Consider the following 22,332-nt stretch of genomic DNA (forward strand, 5'->3'; position numbering starts at 1 on the left):
GCAACAGAAATGCGTTAATATCCCTCCTCAGACCTTGAAAGCATTTTCCTTAAAGGTGAACAATATTCCACATACAAGGAGGATTTCAGCACTATGTGCTAGAAATTATACTGAATGTTTCTTAATTTTTACGTAAGTCGGTCAATATAGTTTTTCAGCTTCCCCAAGTATTATTACCTCAGTGTTATAAATGACACTGAAGCAAAGGGCATATCACTCTCTTTATTCTGTGTATGTATGTCTGCTTACAGCTAAGGATTTCCTAAATTAAAGTTTTGTAAACATTAGTTCTATATCATTCTGATCACTTGAATTTTGAAAATGTCAAAACCAATCACATTAATGTAATAGAAAATACAGGTTTGAGGTGCATTGGCTCACTGTTTTATTTACTATGGATCAGTGGAGTGGAAATTCCCATCGCGGAAGAGGGTTCATTCCTGTCTCTCAGCCTCAGCAAAGTTAAACATTGCAGACCTTTCCTGACTTTGGATCTATTGCGCATGCTCTGTCCTTTACCACTATCCAATCCTAGGGGCATATAGAGCCACTCAGAGCCTTAGAGGTACGTTCAGTGAAATGGAACCAATCAGCAGATAGTGTAGCCTATTGTTCATCTGACCAAAATGCACTATGTTGAGATAGCATGGATTCTACAGACCCGTGAAGCCCATTTGGACCACAAGACACTCTTTCTTTCCATCATGCCTGCACACCTATCCTTCACTCTTCATTGGCTCATGCAGACTTTTAAAAGTATTTAGCAATAAGCATCCTACCCCCAAGAAGCTTATGATCTCATGGAGAAGATGGCCAAGCAACAGACAATCCCAACATGGTGAATGCCGCTGAAACAAATGTGTACCTGGATCTCCGTGAGTGCTAGGAGGAAAGCAACCCAAACTCAGAAAACTAGGAGAGGTGTCAGGGAAGACATTTTCCAGAAGATGGTTTCGTGTCTAACAGAGCCGTGAGACGAGCAAAGAGGAGATGAAAGGCTCAGCGTTCTATGGGGACATTTCCTTAAGTCCAGTATCTCTAGAGTTGAGTGTGAGAAGCTAAAAGAGAGGAAATAGAAACGAAAAATGGGAATTCTTGAGAGGCTTTACTTACCCTGCACAAGCCAAGGACAGGTCTGCGGGAAGTAAGCAGATGCACAGTTAGGAAAGCCCATGTCAGGAGTTAGTCACGACAGAGAAAGATTTGTATACTTTGGAAATCGTAAAAGAATGAAAAACCCAGGTCCTTATTTCCGTGTTTTCGCCTCTGTTTTTCACATTCCTCCCGGATTTCAATTTCCTTCTGGAATCTCAGCTCTTTTCATCATCTGCTCTTGCAGGAACACTAAACTGCAAACGCAACCTTACGATTCAGCGGACTACGTCCCATGAAGATTACTGGGTACATATACATTTAGTTTCGTGTTCCCTTGTGACTTTCTGTATCACTGCACACAGTTGTTACTGTGAAACAAGCATTAAAAGTCTGGGTAGATTACTGGGTTCATACACATTTACTTTCTTGTTCTCTTGGGAGTTTTGATATGGCTGCACCAATTGTTGCTGTGAAATAAACGTTAAAGGAGCCCGTGGCCCGTACGGGGATCGAACCCGCGACCTTGGCGTTATTAGCACCACGCTCTAACCGACTGAGCTAACCGGCCCCGCCGGCAGCAGGGGGCCCTACCCCTCTTGAGAAGTTTAAAGGCGAACGTTATTCCAATCACCAAAGAAACTTTTCTGAAGTTCTCGGAGCTGGAAAGAACCTACGATCTTTGCTAACTTCTTTAGGTTCCTCGGCAAATTTCTTCTAACCCTGAAATTTCGGTTAAAATACAACGCTGCGGAAGGAAAGTTCAAATGTCACCTGCTTCAGTGTTTCATGACAAGGGGTTTTAGTGACCACCCTTTTAAACGCAACGCCATCACCGTCCGCCGGTACTGTGGCCTGTCCCTATCACTCCTTTCTACTTTGCTTCGGTAGCTTCTGAGCGACCCGTGAAGAAATTGACGGAAAACGGAAGGAATTACCGCCAGTTCCTTTCCACGGGCCGTCAAGGCCAGTATAAGTCCCCACCCAGGCTCCTCTGCTCGTAACTTCTAGCACGATTCCCACTGTATTCGCCCATGTTTCCCAAAAGTGAGTATTTGATCCCTACCCCACCCCATTTTTAGCAAACTCAGGAAAACACTCTCATATTTCTATGTGAAAAGGACACTTTAGAGAAATACGTTCCATTACAGTCTTTGTGTTCGCATTGTATTTCTTCTCGATGAAACAGGTATAAGTCCATTGGTATTTTACGCACGACAAGACAACTTTGAAGCCCGACTCGTGACCTTTAGCTTAAGAAACACTCTCCGGGAGCTCTGCTGATCGCTGGGTCTTACGAGGTTGATGCCTTCTGTCCCAAAGAGAACTATTTCCCTGCGTGTTTCCGCCTGGCTGCCCACTTCTCCAGTAGAGAAACAGCTGTTCCTCGGGATTCATTTTTGGAAGTTCTTTGGGTCCTGGGTAATGGGGCCGCATCCTGTAGCGTCGACAAGGGTGGTTGAATACGCAGGAACACCCACAGTACCCAGGGACTAATAAATAGCTCAATAGATACGTTTCGAATAACTGAATAAAGGAAGTCTCAACCAACCCCCTTGCCGTATTACAGATGGTCCACCTCTCTGCCTAGACTATTGTGCTAATGTCCTGTTCCTTCTCCCGGCTTTTGAACTAGATTCTCACCTCTCTCTAATCCATCTTTCGCGGGGCTGGCCTGTCTTTCCGCCTCATTTCTGAAATTCTATCCATTGCCGCCTCTGTGCAAACCGACTCCGGTTAATACTTCACTCGGTATGGCTCCCCTCTTCCGCACTTTGCACTGCGAGAAATGCCCTTCCTTGAGGCAGCTGGAGGCCTCCTCCTCCCGAGAGCTTAATTGTGGACACAGCCTTCAGTAGAGGCGAAAAGGAAAGAAGGCTGGGAGACAATCGGGGAAAAACACACATCTTTTGTCTGGTTTGAAAGCTGGAGCCCGAAAACGGGAGCGAAAGGAACAAGAAAAAAACACGCTCCGGAAGTGTCTGAGATTGCCGCGGCCATAAAGCAGAGCACTAACCGCGGTATTCATAGGGGAGGGGAGCAAGGCTCCACCCCCGGGCCTGTGCCCACGGACCTAGGTGAGGACGCGCACTCCTTCCTCCGCGCCGAAATGTTGCATTTCCCAAGACCACCCTGCCCCGCCACGCCCCCATCCTGTGCCTATAAAAACTCCCGAGACCCTAGTGGGCACTGACACAAGCGGCTGCACGTGAAGAGGGACACACCGGCGGGAGAACACAGAACACCCACCCTCTCTTTAGTCACCCTGGAGGCCTCGGAGGAGGCGGTTTCAGTGATCCGTGAAGAGACCCTGAGTCTTTTACATCCCGGAGAATGACAAGAGAGCACGTACCTGGGCGACGTTTACTTTCTGGGATTTCGGGAGATGCGGTTTTCTGCACGCCAGGGGGCCAAGCCTGAGACGTAGATGGACGGCAGGGATAGGAGCTCTCTCCGCGCCACAAACGCCCCTGCTCATACCTGGGTTCCTTGATTTTCCTGCCTATATAACCGAGCCTCCCATGGCCGGGCTCTGAGCTCTCATTCTGCGGACTGGGACAAAGGGGTTAACTGTGATGCGCTTTGTATAACCCCAGGATTCTGCACTTGCCCAAGGGCGAGGCGCAAATCCAAAACCACGCACAACTGAACACCGACATCAGCTGAGTCCTGAGTGTCTCACGACATAAAATCCCTACGATTTTAACAAGAGTTGTATTTGTGCTAGCACTGTTACTGACAAACGCATGTCAGATCCCATCTGTCTTTAGCTCAATGTGTGACGTTAGACACGTCGTTTTGCTCGTCAACTTTCTTATTTGGAAAGAAAACAAGTGTTCTAGATTTGCAGAGGGCCTTTTCAGAGCTAGGTTCCAGTAGCTATACTGTAAGTTGATCTCTTGGGCAGTCCTGTTGGAGAGGAAAGAGGGCAAATTGAGAAATGAACAAACAGAGAAGTTGCAAAAGCCCTGTGACTTACAGCACAGGACAAGTCTACAAACCCTGCCATGCCACACTAAGCTCAAATTGTTTTAACACCAGCTTACTCAGACCCGATGATCCAAGATAAGACCAAAGCCAAACGGATCCAGCAACTCTGCGCAGATCTTCATGTTCCAGCAGCTAAGTTCCACTGAATAAACCTATGATTCGCCTAGTTTAGAAATTCTGGCCGTGCGCGGTGGCTCACGTCTGTAATCCCAGCACTTTCGGAGGCCGAGGCGGGCGGATCACAAGGTCAGGAGATCGAGACCATCCTGGCTAACACGGTGAAACTCCGTCTCTACTAAAAATACAAAAAAAATTAGCCGGGCGTGGTGGCGGGCGCCTGTAGTCCCAGCTACTCGGGAGGCTGAGGCAGGAGAATGGCGTGAACCCGGGAGGCGGAGCTTGCAGTGAGCCGAGATCGCGCCACTGCACTCCAGCCGGGACTCCGTCTCAAAAAAAAAAAAAAAAAAAAAAAAGAAAAAGAAAAAGAAAAGAAATTCTGTCCAGTCCCTCCTGAGAAGGACCTTACTAACTTTCCCCCTAAAACTGTCCTATGAGTAGCTCCAGTCCCCAAACCCTTTAAATTCTGGTCTCTGACTCACCCTTGTTTTAGTCGGTACTGGGGCTCCATAGAGGTGGGGCTCTTTGCTCAGCAAGTTTAATAAATCCAAGGTAGTAGAATCAGTTTGTTTTCTTGGTCGTCTTTTTTTTGAGGGAGTGGGTCTTCTAAATGTTGATTCCGATCTCTGCCTATGGATATTTATAAATAAATAGATATTTGCACTCCATCATTATGTGGAGCTAAAAGTGTTAAATTTAACTATCTAATTACCTCTAAAATAACCACTGAATTCAACGATCTGAAACTTATCTAATTAGTTCCACATCCTGGAATGAAGGGATGTAATAGGTAGTAACAGGTCTCAGTCTCTAATGGAGACATAATCACACAGACACCAGATGAAAGATGAGTAAAGTGGAAAGCAATAAGTAGAACAATAATTTGCCCTATGCTATGATTTTTGGAGTGAAGCAAGAAAATTAATCAAGGAAACAAAGAAGAAATCCAAGACGTAGTAGTGTTGGATTTGCATTTTTGTCATATGACACTACTTCTATTCTACAGGATTCACTTGGTCTCCATCTGACCTCCTCAGAGTAGACTGCTCTTTCCCAATCACTCCTGCAATTACCCTAGGAGATCTGTGATCCTAACGTAAGGAAGAGTTTTAAATTTACTTCTAAGTACACCTGCATGATGCCATTAGTCAGGGCAGGGTAGCTGAACAAACTCAGCTCTGAATCCTTTAAGCAGAGGTAATAATTACTGATACTCTATTTAATCGGATTCTGAACATGATGTGCCACTTTTCCTTTTGAGTCTGAAGTGACACCAGCCATTTTCACAGTTTCTTCCACTAAGAGGTCCTGGGAGAAAAGTGATAAAGGTAGATTCAAGAATGGTTAGTTCGATAAGAGAAATATAAAGGCAAGTATCTTTTTCACTCAGTTCACCTTGGTTCTAAGAGTGGGTCTATATAAAGAAATGGAACATGCTTCTGCTAATTAATATTCAGGCAGAAAAAGTCATGAATTCCACTACAAACCCATGTCCCTTCTTCCGAAGACATGACAAATTGATGAGGGTATTCTTTCTTCTGTCGGTAAAACGAAGTCTGGGATATAGTTTGCAATATTAGCAGTGCCATAGTGCAGAATTTCTCATAATTAACACTTTTTACTTGAATACATAAGAAAATAGAATTGGAATGTAAAGTTAATAAATTAATCATGTTATAAACAATATGAACATAGAAGCAAAAATTGCATGGTCTTTGGCATGCAGTCTTTGATTTGGGGGATGCATTTTTTTTTTCTATTGCTATCAGGAAGAAAGAACAGAAACAGTTCATATTCACATGGAATAGACAAAAGTATGCATTTATGTTCTTACTCCAGAGGTATATCAAGTCCCCTGATTTTTCATAATCTACTCCAAAGAGAATTGAACTGTCTAGACTATCAGCAAAACATTAGTACACTGTATTGATAGTATCATTTAAATCTTCAATGAGCAAGAAAGTGTCAAGTAAGTTATAGATTTTGTTAAGCCCCGCCTGCTCCAGAGGGTGGGAGAGAAACACAGAAACCATTCATCGACCTGGTTCGTGAATGAAAGTTTTTAGGATCTGTGAAATTCTGAGACATTTCCTCCAAAGTAAAGACTCACTGTTGCATCTCAAAGCTCCCGTCACTTAGAAGAGAGCACTGTGCTCACCATATTTCTTTGAGCTGTGAAAGCGGCGCGTCCCACACTTGGAGACCCTTCTCTGACACATTTACCAACAGATACTGAATTAAAATATTAACAAATTGAATCCAGCATTATCTATAAAGCATAATGCACCACGAGTTAGGGGAGATTGCCTCGGGAATAAAAAATTAGTTAAGCATTGAAAAGTCAAGTAAATGTAATATACCACATTAACAAAACAAAAAATACATGTAATCATCTCACTAGATGCAGAAGAAATATTGGACCAAATTTGCCATTCATTCGTGGTGTTTAAAAAATATCTCAGTAAACTAAGAATAGAAGGAAAATTCCTCAGATGAATAATGGGCATTTAAGAAATTCCTACAACTAGCAACATAGTTAATAGTGGAAGAATAAATATGTACCCTTTAATATTGGAGAAAAGTGCAAAATATCTGTTCTTACTACTTCTACATTTTACTGAAAGTCCTAGCTAGTGCCAGAAAGTAAGGAACGCATGAATGAAGAATAAATGGCATACTCACTTTAGAATAAGAAAAATATATTCATTTGCAAACAACATGATCAGATACACAAAAAATCCTAATGCATCTACAAAAATAAGCATTATAAGTAAATGCAGCTATGTCACAGATTACAATATACAAAAATTAATTGTATTTCTATGTACTAGCATCAACAAAAATGGAAAATTAAATTACCATTTTCAATAGGTTTAAAACAAATGAAATATTTAGAGATAAACTTGTCAACGTGCACAAGACTTGTACCTAGAAATCTACAAAAGATGGCTGAGAAAGACTCAGGAAAACCTGAATAATTGGTGTTGTTTGCCATATTTACAGATTGAAAAATGTAATATTATTAAGATATCATTTTTTTTTCCTCTGAGTTGGTCTATAGATTTACTACAATCCCAACAAATATCCCAGCAGGAGATTCTGTTTTGTTTTGTTTTGTTTGTTTGTTTGTTTGTTTGTTGTTACAGAAATTGACAAGCTTATTCTGAAGGACCTAGAGTAACCTAAATAATTAGGAAAAGAAAAACAAAGTTAGAGGACTTACACCAAGTGATGTCAAGACTTATTATAAAGCTAAGGTAATCAAAATAATGTGGTATTGTCTCAAGGATACTTACACAGATTGATGGAATAGAATAGATAGTCCAGAAATAGACCAACGTATGTGGTCAACTGATTTATGACAGAGGTAAAATGTTATTTAATGAGTTTTTTAAACAAATGGTCCCAGGCAACTGAGTATGGAGAAAATGATTCCCTACCCTTACTTCACATCCTATACAACAATTAAATCAAAATGGTTTATATACGTAAAGCTTAACATTAAAGATATCAAACTTGTAGAAGAAAAGAAGTCTGCACATATTTGACGTAGGCAAAGCTTTTTCAGAAGGGGCCAGAAAAGCATGAGCCCTTACAAAAAAAGATACACTGAATTTCATAAAATATTAAAATGCTGTTTCTTTGAAAGACAATATTAAGAAAATGAAAAGGCAAGACATAGACTTGAAATTTAATATATGTTATATGCCCACATAGTTGTTATAAAACATATGTGTTATAGGTACACATATAACAAAGGACTTTTATGGAGAATATAAAACACATTTTAGAACTCAGTGATACAAACACTCAGTAAGGATAAGGGCAAAAAACTTGAGCAGGCATTTCACAGAATAAGATGCTTATATGGCCAATAGGCACACTAAAAGATGTTCAACAACATTCATCAGTACAAAAATGCAAATTAAACCTATCAAGGATTAATAGGTAACAACAGATCTCAACTCCCCTGAACGGAGAAACAATTAGTAATACAGATATTAGATAAGTTACTTGAAGGATCAATCGATGAAAAGATACTTGGGCTTATTTCCAGGTTTGTGTTCTTAAAAAGTGATGCATTCAACAGAGCATTTGAGGTAACTGCTAATTAGGGACGCTACTTCCTTCTCTTTCATCTAATGGGAGAGTGAAATCAGATTAGAACTAGAGCTTTCCTAATGAGATCTTTTCTCTCTTTCTCAGGATCCCGACTCAGATTGAAAAAGCAGAGGATGGTCACTGCCTTCCAGGTCTGAGGCTGTCTCCCAGAAACTTCGTTCCTGGCTTCGCCTTGGTAGGGAAGTTCCCGGAGGTGTTTGAAAACCTGGAAACTTAAGTGGGACATGGAACGATATTTGTGTCCCGGTTATAAAAACAGGCAGAAAAGACAAACGTGATGTGGGGGAATTAGCTCAAGCGGTAGAGCGCTTGCTTAGCATGCAAGGGGTAGCAGGATCGACGCCTGCATTCTCCAGCTTCCTTTAATCCCTAGGCTACCAATGGTATGTGGTAAATACTTTCAGCGGACTTACCGCTCTTTGTTTAACTCAGTGTCATCTTGTTATGTACATCTTTTTTTTTTTTTTTTTTTTTTTTTTAAGGAAATGATACATAGTATTCCATGCAAAAGCGAAAAAGGAAGCGATTAGTCACAAACGAGTTTCGCCAATATAGGTTTTGGGGCTTCAGCTCGAAGTTAATACAATGTATTTTCGTGGGGAAATGAAACTTTAGCCTTTTGGGTACAAAATACGAGAAGCAGCCTGGAAATAGTGTCAGGAGGCAAAAGCAGGAGACTTGAATGTGCCAACCTTTTGCTTTTATTCACATTGACAACACATGGTCAGGTAGAGGATGAAAACGTGTCTTCTGTCAGATTACCTGAGAATTGGCCAGGTTCCCACCTGCACTTATACTCCTTCCTTACCTCTCTCCTGTGTAGGTAAGAGAGGTAAGGAAGGAGTATAAGTGAAGGTGGGAGCTAGCATATTAACTCTAGTGGTCGGATACACTCTCACTAAGAAAAGTGACCTTTATTCCTTCTATTCATCTCTCTGAAAGCTCGTTCTGACAAAAATGTGCTCAAAATAAATTGGGACCTAGGTCTTCCTCTAATTTCCAAGATGAGCCAAAATGTAAAAAAATGTATTTTTGAAATTGCAACACTATCCCCTATTTAAAGAAACTACATGAGGCTCTGTATTAACAACACATATGTTGACTAGCTCAACTGGCCCAAGCAGAGCTCAGAATGCTGGAGAGAGTGGTCTTTGGATAGATGACTCCAGGAAGCTCTTGTAGGTCCCTGGGACGTGCCCCTCTTTCCATCCTTCTTTCTTTCCCATCACTCAAATCTCTCTCTGACACCATTTGACTTCTCAGCATTGCCCTTTGTTAATCGTAATAGAAAGACAATGTTATTGATTACATGTTTTTCTATTTTATTTTCTTATTCATAAATGATCTCAAAAATGAATGTCGTAAATAATAAACATGTTGTTGAATTTTTGTCCCATAGGAGCAGCCTCTTTCATTCTCAGGATGTGCACTCCTAATAAACTGGGACCGTGAAGGAGGGACCTGAAGCTGCCCCAAACCACCTGCAGTTCCATGAAGGCCATGCCTCCACCCACTAATCACTCTGAAAGTAGTGCCCCTCCACTCTTCCCCAACCACATTTCCTTTCCAGGCAAAAACATTTCTATGGGTTTGTTAGACCCTAGCTTCTAATCCTTTCTTCAGTCTTTACTGATCTGAAGCCACTCTCTCCTTTGAGGCGTCTAAATTATCTGCATAGCCTTTCTCCATTCAGCAAATTTTCATTAGGCAAAAATCCTACTCGATGCTAGTTATACTCAGAGTAAAATGACTATGTTCCTGTCTTAAATGAGAATTCTTCACAGGTGGAAAGCAGATTCGGAATCCACTACAACTCCAAGGCAGTGGAGCTAATGTAGCCTCCCCTGGGCTACAGGGGAAGGCTTCTTCTGTGGGCCTGGGAATTGAAGAACTAGACAGGCAGAAGAAGGGCAAGTGTGGTGCCCAATGGAGCAAGAGAAAGGGGGAGGAAGGTGACAGGGAAGGGAAATGGCAGGAGAAGCACCTACACAGCAGACACTGTATAGCCTGCATCTGTTTTTCCTTTTGGCTGAGAGATCCCTGAGCTCTGTGGTGACAATTTTCCATAATTTTTCATATAAAAAATGAAGATTATAAGCTATTTCTAGGCATTTTACCTGCATGACTATTAATATGTGTACAGCATCTAAAATAGGGCCTAGACGACAATTGCACAGTACTATTACTTGTTATTGTTGTGGCACTTTCTATGTGGATCACTGGCCTCATCCACTGTGCCTGGTGCTGAAGAAGTGCTTCAGGAATGAATCCACAGATTGAGATGAAAATTCTCAAGCTTTCTCTTTCTCAACTCTTCCAAGGTTCTCCATCACTTTCGGAGTCCTACAGGAGGAAAGTGCTATTGAAGATGCGGCGCGTATGGCGTGAAGTTCTGGGGCTGGGAGAAGCTGCCCCACTACTTCCGGGCGGCCTTGCCTGCGGGGAGCAGGTGAGGATCACAACTCTAGAGTGGGCTGGAATAGCTGTGCCCGCAAGCCAGGCAGCTCCGGGTGGTGCTTCTCCAACTGGAACGTGCTCTCTACTTCCGAGAGATGAAGAAGGCGAAATTGGGAAGTGGGGAGAGAGGTCTCCCTCATGACCTATTTTGGAAATCCCTATTCTTCACACTCTCAGGCTCATAGAACTTTGCCCAAGGCAGTATCTGAGAAGCTCCGCCCTCAATCTTGTCCTGCCAGGGGTTTGGCGACCCAAAGTACCGGCAGGCTCCTGATAACCAGGAAAATAGGTGGGGTGCGGCGTGGCCCCAGTGGGGAATTAGCTCAGGCGGTAGAGCGCTCGCTTAGCATGCGAGAGGTAGCGGGATCGACGCCCGCATTCTCCAGTTCCTTGGCTGGTTTATGTCTCTTGGTTTGTATACCCCGTTCTTTCTCCTGTTGGCAACGTCGGTGCTTTTTACCTGGGAGAAGATCAGAGGAACCTGCCCCCTCCCTGGAGCACGTGTTTTACTGCTCCCCATATAAGAGTCTTGTTGCCCCTGCTTCCACCCTCCCTTCTTTTCCACTCCTGCCACAGGTTTGGCACTTCTAGCTACTCAGGTCTCAATGCAAATTTCCCGTCTTTAGACAAGTACAGCTAGAAGTGATGCCCACACGATCTCTCAGTTCCTACTACATCTTCACAAATATCGTCTCCTCCAGAAAGTATGTCTTTAAGTTATTGGTTTGTTTTTCTCTCCCCTAGAGTGGGAGCTTCCTGAGTACCGAAACGCTGTCTATGTACACTGTGTTCAACTCACTTCATCCCCAAATGTAGAGTTAAAGTTCTGTAAAATACGGTTACTGCCTTGAACAGATAAGGAAACAGGGAGATCAAACACAGAGCAATACTTAAAAACATTATCCTGCCACATTTCTCAAATCTTAATAATAGCATTCACTAATGTTTTTGGTTTTTCTTTGTGCTTTCTCCATATCCTCTTATTATTATTACTTTTTAACATTTGACTGACCATTTTACACTTTTTTTTCAAATGACCAATCAGATTTTGCAATTTTCTAGTTAATTCCTGTGTTTCCTTCACCATTCTATTTTCTGTTTTTTTGTTTTGTTTTGTTTTGTTTTTTTCGGGCTGCTGATGCTTCTTCTTCTTCTTCTTCTTCTTCTTCTTCTTCTTCTTCTTCCTCTTCTTCTTCCTCCTCCTCCTCCTCCTCCTCCTCCTCCTCCTCCTCCTCCTCCTCCTCCTCCTCCTCCTCCTCCTCCTCCTCCTCCTCCTCCTCCTCCTCCTCCTCCTCCTCCTCCTCCTCCTCCTCCTCCTCCTCCTCCTCCTCCTCCTCCTCCTCCTCTTCCTCTTCTTCTTCTTCTTACTTCTTATATTTAATGCACTGATTTATTCTAATGTTTTGTAACTTGGGTATTAAAAGGTATACTTTAAAATTAGAAAGCAGTTTCTACAGAATCCTTAGAAATATGTCATTATAAGTCCCCATTTTCATTATATTCTAAGGAGTTTGAAGATATACTTTTGATTCTTTTCTAAACTGTGCATTCGAGAATTAATCTCTTCTTGTTTACTTTTATGTTCATTCTTTCAATGTTATTTTCTAATTTTTGTGTATCATTTTATTTATCAACACATAAATATATACATTCACATAAGTATACGAGTTATATACACACGTATTTATGAATGGCAGCTGAACCACACATTAGTGCTAATACTGGTGACTAAAAGTTGGAGAACCAGATATTATGTACCTCATAAAGCGAAGCAATGGAAAGTGCACAAACCCACCCATCAGATTGTCTTGTTAAAAGATTTGAAGCTGAATCTAAGTGAGCCTCTACTTGTAACTACCAGTCTACAAGAAATAGAGTAGATTAAGAAACATGTCAAGGGGCAGGAAATAGATACAATGAAATAAATACAACATAGAGGTGTTTCTAAGGATAAAAGGCCCAGTTCCTTCAACAATTAATGGCATTAACTCTTTATGATACTATAATGGTAAATATATGTCATTATACATTTGTTAAAAAAAAAAAAAACCAGTATGTATAACACAAAGAGCAAACTGTAATGTAAACTGCGGACTTCAGTTAACAATAATGTATTAATAATTACTGGTTTACCAGTTGTAACAAGTGTACCATACTGATGCAAGATGTCAATAATAGGGAAAATTTTAAGAGAGGGAGAGTGATGGAGCTTATGGAAATTCTATCTACTCTGATCAATTTTTCTTTAAACCCAGAACTTCTCTAAAAAATAATGTCTATCAATTTTAAAAAATAATATCCATAAAAGAAAGACCAGGGACCTTTTATGGATGAACAGAGTCTTAAAAAACATAAAAATCTGTAGATTTTGCTTTATTATTTATAATCAGCCATTAAGAGAAATTTTTTTTGTATGGGTGACAATCAGAAAAAAAAGTTAATATTAGATCATATTTATGATCTATTACCAATTTGTTAACAAGTACATACACACATGCAAACACGGCCCTAAAATTTCCTAGTTCTCTCAAGCTATTGATTTCATCCTTATCTCTGCTGCTGAGTTCAAGAAAGTGAAATGTGTAATGGGTATCTCTCCTTTCCAATCTTCCTTCCAGTTCACAACCTAGTGTTGTCCACTTGCATGGGATGTTTCTTTTCCATCACAATGCTCTGAGATAACTAAGTCAAGGGAAGTTTGTGCAGCCCTCCAGACCCTCCAGATTTCAAAGGAAAGCCCACCGCTGCTGGTCTGGGGGAGCTGATGGCCTATTCATGGATGAGATGGACTAGGGACAGTGGGAAGCATAATGGACCAACAGCATTGTTGGAGGGGACTGGGTGAGGAAGCAGGAGCCTCAACAACACTCCCCAGTTACTGCGTGAACACTGTCTCCAGAGGGGTCTTGTAGCATCAAAAATTAAAGCTAAATGTTGATTTCTTTCTGGTAATTATTTTGTTCAGCAACCTGGAAAAACGAACAAAAATTATCTCATTCCCGGTCCTATCTAAAGTCTGAAATATTTAATTAAAATGATAAAACTTTAAAAAAGTGCTTTATTAGGCCAGGCTCGGTGGGAGGCCGAGGCGGGGGTGGGGGAAAATCACTGGAGGCCAGGAGTTTGAGACCAGCCTGGCCAAGATGGCGAAACCCCGTCTCTACTAAAAATACAAAATTAGCTGGGCGTGGTAGTGCACGCCTGTAATCCCAGCTACTCGGGAGGCTGAGGCAGGAGAACCGCTTGAACCTGGAAGGTGGAGGTTACAGTGAACCGACATCGCACCACTGCACTCTCAAAAAAAAAAAAAAAAAAAAAAAAAAAAAAGTCTTTATTGAAAGTTTTAAACTTAAAAGTGCTCTCACATATAAATAAATCATTTTCTCTATATACATGGTTTTTGCCAGTATACATGTCTAGACACCCTAGGGAATGGTGGTGCCGTGGTGTGAACATGGAGTCTGGAATGGCCAGCCCCAAAACCTCCTCTTCATCAACTGTTGACTCATCAACAGTCAGTCAGTAATCATAACTTCCTTAAAATACAAGAGCCGCAGAACATTCCGGGATGTCTGTGCTAATTAATCTGGCAGTTCCTACTGTGTCTTGCCCCAGGTGTGACGTGCTCTCTTCCGTGAAATTAGTAACTACAAACTGTAATGGGAGCAAGGCAATTGATTGCCTCCGCACTCTTGCCCAAAGCGTTCTCTGAGATGTTTGGTAGTTATTTGGGTCCTTACTTGACCTTCGTGGCCTTAAAACAAAGGGAACACGGCATGTGTGAATCTGAAAGACTTGTGATAATTTTCTCATTTCCTCCAGGCTGTGTGCATCACTCTGAGTTTGCGGAGGGAACAGCCCTTTTTCAGAGCCCCCTCATGTCCAGAGTATCATCCTCAGAATGTGGGGCTTGGGCTCAATTTGAAGAGGATGTGAGGGAGAGCCAAAATGCAGGGATTGTCCCACAGTGCAGTCCTGCTTTGTAAATCCCTTCCTCTGACTAGCTTGATTTTAGGCTCTGAGAATGGATGGGGTGGGATTGCTTTTCAGTACTTTCTGCTGAGACATGTTTGTATATCCATTTCTATCTCAAGGAGCCTCTATAACAAAAGAGAAAAAACTGTCTCGGGTTCTGTGTGTGGCACATGAGTTTGAAGGATTTCTGAGGCTATTGTTCGGGACTGGCGTTACAGATGAAATATAGATTCAGGACCAGTGACGATGGGATCCTTGGCAGGCGGATATAACGCCTCGTTAAGGCCAGACTGCCCACCACTCTCCTTCTTTCTCTCTTTCCGAATTCATTTTCTATAAATTCCGCTGGGTATCAGAACCTTCCTTCGGCTGACTGGCGCTTCGCAATCTCCTCTCCAAGCCCGGATCTGTTCCCCAAAATTCTCTCGTTCATGCTTCTAGCTTCTCTTATTAGCTTCTCTAGGTTCGCGTCATCGGCTTTCCTTGTTTCCTAGGTTGAATCCCCAGTTCCAAGGGGCTCCTGTAACAGGGAGCGGGAGCCCACCCTCCCACACGCCGTGTAGCACTCTGCGTCTCTGAGAAGAAAGTGACCACCCCAGCCCAGCACAGATTTTCTTCGTCTTTGAGCACCTGCTCGGAGTTCCCGCCCCTCGTCGCTCCTCGGTTTTTCCTCATCGCCTACATACAGTCTGTTGGATGTCGGTCAAGGTATCGCCAGCCCCTGCCATGGGAACCATTTGGGGAAAAACAGATCCGATTTATTATACTTCAAAGATGCCCAATGATTCCCTGTCGTCTGTGTACCATAAAAATAAAAACAGATAAAAATAAAAAGATCAATGTATTCGACATCTGCACCCAGGCGTACAGCTCTGAGGTGATCAACTGGGAAGCGACTGTTGCCCACCCAGAGGGAAGAAAGGAGCAAAGCCGGAGAATGCGGACGCGGACCCTGCAGGCCGCTGCCTCCCAAGTGAGCGGGTTACAAATTCTGCTAACCCCAGCCCTCACCCCGCTATTGGCTATTTGAGGCATGTGGGGTTTTTTTCCGGACTTGAAGTCTTGTGTTCCACCTGGTTTTTCGGGACCACTCAACATTCCTGAGCTCCACCCCTGCCAAGGTGGAGCCAGCACAGGACTGCAAGCCGAGTCTCCAGACTCATCCAGAAACAGCCACTGCGCGGAGCCGGGAGCGCGTGTCAAAGGAGCACCCACACAGACAGTTACTGTGGGAAAGCTCTGGGCCCGACAAGATTCCACTTGCTTGATATTTCAGAAAAGAAGGAATTATACCCCAGCTGTAAAGGGAATGTGGGTTACAGCTGTAACAAGTACCAGGAAAGTAAGCTTTCCTTGCAAAAGTTGCCCTCTCTGAGGCTCGAACTCAGGACCTTCAGATTATGAGACTGACGCGCTGCCCACTGCGCTAAGAGGGCGACGAAGTGCGGCCGCCCGCCAGATTCCACAGGAATTTCCTAATTTCTTTCCCCAGGCGGGTTATTTTGGGACTTCAGTTTTCTTCGCCCAAGGTCGCTAGTTCTCCAAGATTATTTCCAATAGGCACGCGTAGGCTCCTTTTTAGCCCATCGGAAGAACCTCACAGTCGGAAGCCATAGTGTACTGAACAATTATGCCTGACCTCATTTTCTATTGATCTGGATCTTCGTCCCCTCAGATATATTAGGCAATAATTACTGTCCACAGTTTCCTTAGTTGGAATAGCGGGCTCTCACTAAATGGTAGTTGAATGAATGAAAAGCTCCCAAACATGCCTGCAGTTTACACTTACCTGTCTTAATTTAAATTTGCATTTCCACTTACGTCACCTGAGATAGTCCCCTCAAAATATCACCAACTGATTTTATGATGAGTCTTCATGTTTTCTTCACCTCTATGCTCCAAAAACCCTATTAAAGATTTTATTCCCATAATTTCATTTAGTCCAATTTATTTATTTATTTATTTAGCCATAAATCTATACATCATTATCCCCATCTTACTGATGAAACTGAGGAGCAGCAGAACTAAATCCACAGCTGATAACGGGCAAAACCAGATCTTGAAAGCAGATTTTGTTTTCCAAAAAGTGTGCTGCGCTCTTTCTCCCTCTGGATCGTGTAATCTCCCCTTTTCCTCTCCACACCACCACACTCATTTGTTAAGCAAATAGCTATAGAATTTTAGATTCGTTGGTCCATTCAACAAACTTCAATTCACCACCTGCCATGTACCCGGCATTTATGTTCTAGATTTCCAAGGCATCCTTGGCCCTTTATCCCTAACATCCCTACAAACACCTTAAATCATTAGTTCTCAAAGTGCGGTGCCCAGACCCACCACATAATTCTCGAGGAGACATTCCATTTCAGGTACTGTGCTACCTGAAGGCTTTGAGGATTCAGAGGAAATTGAGCCATCCCTGACCTCAGGAGCTGACAGGACAAACTGTCGTGTCTGGTCCGGTTCCTATACTCTCAAACTTCCGGATTCTTATAAATGTATCTTCCTAAATATTTTATTTTGATACTGTAACTCTTCCGCTCTGTACTAGTTTGCTAGGGCTGCCATAATAAATATCACAGACTGAGTGGCTTAACCAACAGAAAATTTTCTCAGTTCTGGAGGCTAGAAGGGTTGTTAGCTTTGGTTTCTCCTGAGGCCTCTCTCCTTAGCTCGCAGATGGTCACTTACCTTCTTGCTATATTCTCCCACGGTCTCTCTCTCTACACGTATTTCCATCTTTTCTTATAAGAACACCTATTGGGAGTTAGGGTTTTGACATGAATTTGATGACAGGTGGGGCGGGACAAAATTTCACCATAACAGGCTCAAAGTTGTTTACATTTTCACCTTCATATTTGCAGTAGACTTTGTTACTGGAAAGCACTACTTGCTTTTTTTTTTCTTAACAAGTATTTTAAAGCCCCTTAATTAAACAGACCATATACCTTTCCTTATCTAGGAATTCCCACTCCAGTGCCTGGTCCACACATCCATTATTTCTCCTCATCTCCATTCTTCAAGGCCCATTCTTGATTCTTTCATTCTTATTTGAAAGAATGTAGCATGGAGGAATGTAGCATACTAGTTTTTCCCTCTGAGTTGCATGACTCATTGTCGGTAACTATCTTATGGTTTTTGCTGTTATGACATTTAGTATGGATGTGTGGTATCTTTCATTACTATCCTCCATCTAGTAGTCACCGTTTCCATAAGGAAGTGCAGCCAGTGTGAACTACAGTCCAAAACCTCACATATGCATAGACTGGTTATGTAGTCTAAAGAAATTCCTGGCTCTGAGTCCTAATCCTGAAGGTAGTGGTAAACTTCAGCCCTTTGCTGTCTTATTCACTTAGGTTCATGCCAGGATTATGGGGCCCAATGCAGGTCCCAGGAAAAAGAGGGAGGGATGTAATGCTAAAGCTGTTCCTATTTCTACCCGCCAGGTTTGTCGTTGTTGTTGTTTGTTTTTCAGGTGGAAGCTCAACAGCATCCATGCCATGGGTGATTGATGCTGTGTTTCTCTAATGTTAGCAGTATCTTTTTCTAACGAACTCTCTCCTTGTTGATCTCTTGTCATCTGTCTCGGCCAATGTCAGTAAGGGGTCTGCATGTAAAAATGCTCATAGGTACTTGAGATGTTCATCTTTTCCTCCTTGTTTGGGTGAATTGTTTCTTTCTTAATTTAGGGAAGTCCCTTCTCTCCATTTTCATATTCCAAGCCAATATGCTTCTCTTAAAAAACCTCTCCTTCGTGCTACAGCCTCTCCAGACTCTTTTCAGGTCTTGGCTTAGATCTTTGAGGGGAAATTTTTGCAACACAACTACTTTCTACTTTGCTGCACACCTCCATTTAAGCTCAAATACAGACCCAAAATGATAAAAAAATATATATATATATACATTTGCATCTGCAGATATATACCTCAATGCAAATAGAAAACTGTGGACAATAGAGCAGTGATTATCTGCTTTCTGCTCTGGTTTTGTACAGTCTTCATGTGATAATTTGTTGAAAGCAGACAAGCGGGAGCTATAGGCCAGAACAAGACATTATTCTATGAGAATAATTGGGGCACAGGAAATTCATGGTTTATTCATAGAATACATACTTTTTATTTTATTTGCCATTTCTAAACAGAAATTACATCTCATTTGCACTCATACTCAGAAATCGGAAATGTTGGGAGAAAAGCTGAGGCAGGGCTTGCATGTCTGACATAATGTAAAAGAGTCTTGGAACATGTCCTGGGTCCAGGGTCTAAAACCCTTCGTGGCCTTTGGAACACCAAACTCTGTGCTAAAGGGCGGAAGGCTGCCCTGCCACACCACAATCTAAGCCCAGGGCATACAGCCCCTCATGGCTTGGATGGAATCCAGGGCTCAGGGTATAAAACCCCTCCTGGCCTCTGGAATGTGTCTAGACTTGCTGGCTCCTTGCTTCTAGCACTCCCAGGCTCATAAAACGATTGTATCTTAAACTAGAAGAACATGCTCCCCATTATCTCAAGTAGGAGAACATGTTCCGTATGCTGCAAAGGAAATGCTAAACCGTCACAGCTATAGTTCATGCGCTTGATGCGCTGCTTCCTTTCAACCCCCACATCCTCACCACCTGCTTCTTTGTTTGATCACCAATAGATAGTGTGGGCTTCCAGAGCTCAGGGCCTTTGCAGCCTCCACACTAGCTTTGGCCCCTTGGACCCACTTTATGCACTCTTAAACTTGTCTTGTCTCATTCCTTTGACTCTGCCGGACTTCGTAGCCCCCACGGCCTGGTGTTGGGTCTGGCCACCCCAATAGGAAATGCCAAGTGGCTTCTTTATATTATGCACTGCTATGGTTCGAATACCCGCTTCAAACCTCATGCTGAAATTTGATCCCTAATGTTAGAGGTGGGACCTAGTAGAAGGCATTTTGGTCATGAATAGATGAATGCCCTCCTTCTGGGGTGAGTGTGTTCTCACTCTATTAGCTGTTAGAGCTGGTTGTTAAAAAGAGCTTGGCACCTCTCCCCCAACTTGCCTCCTCTCTTGCCATGTGACCTCTGCACAAACTAGCTCCCTTTCAACTTCTGCCATGAATGGAAGTAGTCTCCAGGCCCTCACCAGATGTAGATGCCGGTGCCAAGCTTCATGTACGGTCTGCAGAACTGTGAGCCAAATAAACCATTTTTTCTTTATAAATTACCCAGTCTCAGGTGTTCCTTTTAGCAACACAAAATAGACTAAGGTGTGTACATTTTTGTACCTGTCAAATGTGGTTAGAATACCAAATGAGGTACTGCCTCACAGATCCCTGAGATGTCATTACTTGGCATAACAAAATCATAATATAGATATCATAATAATGCATAAGCAGACAGGGAAAAATCATAATAATAACAAAGCTCATTAAGAGACAGCCACATAAGTTTATCAGTTAGTTCTCTCTAAACTCCGTAATATGAATGTGGCTAATCTCCGGGATTTAATAATACGAAAAATATGTTTTGGTCTCCCAGTGTCATTTTAATCTTATTCAGTAGGATACATTCTTTCCCTACCTCCATATGAGGACATACACAGTTTTATGCCTCATCCCAGGCAACACAGTCTCAGTCTCAAAGTTAAGATGCTGAGCTCCATGTGACACTCTAAAATTTGAACTTGACATAAAGATCAGATCTCTTCCTTTACCTACTGGGGCTGTTGAGTCATGATTATTTGGGTAGTTTTCTAGGGAAAATGTTTCATCTCTCTTTTCTTACCCTAACATTCTACCATTTGTTAACCCCTGTTCTGAGACTTCTGTGTTTCAATTGTGATGGAAGATGAGTTAAAGCCAGGGAGGGGTGGTGGGGAGAATAATAAAATTCTTACTTTTAAATGGTGTTGTCATTAGTCAGTGTCATGCTTTCCATTCAGCTGTTTGAATACGAATAATTTTTTTAATACGATCCATGATTGTGGATTCTCATGTGCATTTCCCTTGATGATGATGTACTCTCCTGTACCCCCTTCTTTATGACTGCTTTTCCAGCCACTGCAAAACTCAAAGCTTCCTTCTGCTTCTTTTTCCTTAGCTACGTTCATCCTTCCACATAGCCCACTGGGACTGGCTCAGAGTTGTCCTCATGCCAATGCTCCCTCTCTCCTGATTCCCACACCTGTTTTGTGGGAAAGGCCTACATCTGGTTGTCCCTGAAACGCCCTGGGACTACAGGCCAATTCCAATATAGAAGGAACTTCAGGCAGTCAATCTGCCCATTTCTCCCCTTTACATTTCTCATGCGTCTAACTACCGTATCTCCCATATTTTGGTGCCAGTGATTGAACTTGTTGGCACCTGTATTAGTCCATTGTCACACTGCTTTAAAGAACTACTGGAGACTGGGTAATTTTTGAAGAAAAGAGGTTTCATTGACCTACAGTTCCACAGGCTGTATAGGAAGCATGGCTGGGAGGCCTCAAGAAACAATCATGGCAGAAGGTGAAGGAGAAGCAAGCATGCCTTACCATGGCAGAGTCAGAGAGAAAGAGCGAAGGGGGAAGTGCTACACACTTTTAAACAACCAGATCTCAGGAGAACTCACTCATTGTCATGAGAACAGCATGAGGGAAATCTGTCTGGAGCAGGTTGTGTGAACCCATTGAGGTGTTCATCCAGTGCTGTTTCAGAGAAATCTCCATTTCAATCTATTCCTATACATTAGTTATTGAAAAACAACAGACAATCACAAAAACAAGTTAACCTTTTTGTGATCCTTGAGCCCAGTTGCAAAGGGCCCTCGTGACTGGGCCTCATGCCAAACAACTCATTACAAAAAGAGCTAGGGTTCCAGACTGCGCTGAAGCTTCATGAGACTTCTCCTCCTCTGTGTGCAGACAGGTGGCCAACTCTGGAGCCCAGGCTGTTGCTTCCCGGTCTGTTGGTGAATCCTCCATAGTCTGGTGTGTGTGTATATATATATATACATGTCTTTTTCCTTCCCATTGCAATTTGCTTATTATATCAGTCTGCTTATTATTTCAATTTGCTTACTATATCATTTGCTTATTTTATCTGCATTGCCATTTACATAGGATAAAGGTTGTTTACCCTTAAAGGTATTATGTGTGCGTCTTTTCTTCTCCCCTTGCACGTCTTCCACACAGAACATGTACACATGTATCTACAGGTGCATGTGTGTATGTAGACGTGATTGCACACATGTTTATGTATACATGTCTGTGTACACCACATGCATGTGTAAATGTATGTGCATACACATGTATGCATGTGTGTATGCGTACACATGTATGCATGTGTACGCATACATGCACATACACATGTGCACAAAGGTATCTACACATACATGTGTATACATGCATGCATGCACGCATGCATGCACACATGTTTATGTATACATGCATGTACACCGCATGTATGTGTGTATGTATGTGTGTATTTACGGACGCATATGCATATGCATACATGCATATACCTGCATGTACACATGTAGCTGCACATTCATGTGTGTATGTATACGTGTATATACACGTGTGTACATGTGTGAGTGTGTAAAGATATGTACACATGTATGTGCAAATGCATGTG

General features: G+C 42.4%; 1 long non-coding RNA gene and 3 other non-coding genes across 4 annotated transcripts; 2 read left to right on the forward strand and 2 right to left on the reverse strand.

The window, feature by feature from the left end:
• Nucleotides 1-1,589: 1,589 nt before the first annotated feature.
• On the reverse strand, nucleotides 1,590-1,663 carry TRNAI-AAU (transfer RNA isoleucine (anticodon AAU)). Its single transcript has one exon. It is a non-coding gene; the product is annotated as a tRNA-Ile (tRNA).
• LOC134739699 (uncharacterized) lies at nucleotides 1,647-13,826 on the forward strand. Its single transcript, XR_010126611.1, has 4 exons — nucleotides 1,647-2,139; nucleotides 8,407-8,497; nucleotides 10,644-10,771; nucleotides 13,398-13,826. It is a non-coding gene; the product is annotated as an uncharacterized LOC134739699 (long non-coding RNA).
• Nucleotides 11,092-11,164, forward strand: TRNAA-AGC (transfer RNA alanine (anticodon AGC)). Its single transcript has one exon. It is a non-coding gene; the product is annotated as a tRNA-Ala (tRNA).
• Nucleotides 13,827-16,117: 2,291 nt separating the features above from the next.
• TRNAM-CAU (transfer RNA methionine (anticodon CAU)) lies at nucleotides 16,118-16,190 on the reverse strand. Its single transcript has one exon. It is a non-coding gene; the product is annotated as a tRNA-Met (tRNA).
• Between the last annotated feature and the right edge of the window lie 6,142 nt (nucleotides 16,191-22,332).

This window comes from Pongo pygmaeus, chromosome 5 (genome assembly GCF_028885625.2).
Source record: "Pongo pygmaeus isolate AG05252 chromosome 5, NHGRI_mPonPyg2-v2.0_pri, whole genome shotgun sequence".
NCBI lineage: Eukaryota > Metazoa > Chordata > Mammalia > Primates > Hominidae > Pongo > Pongo pygmaeus.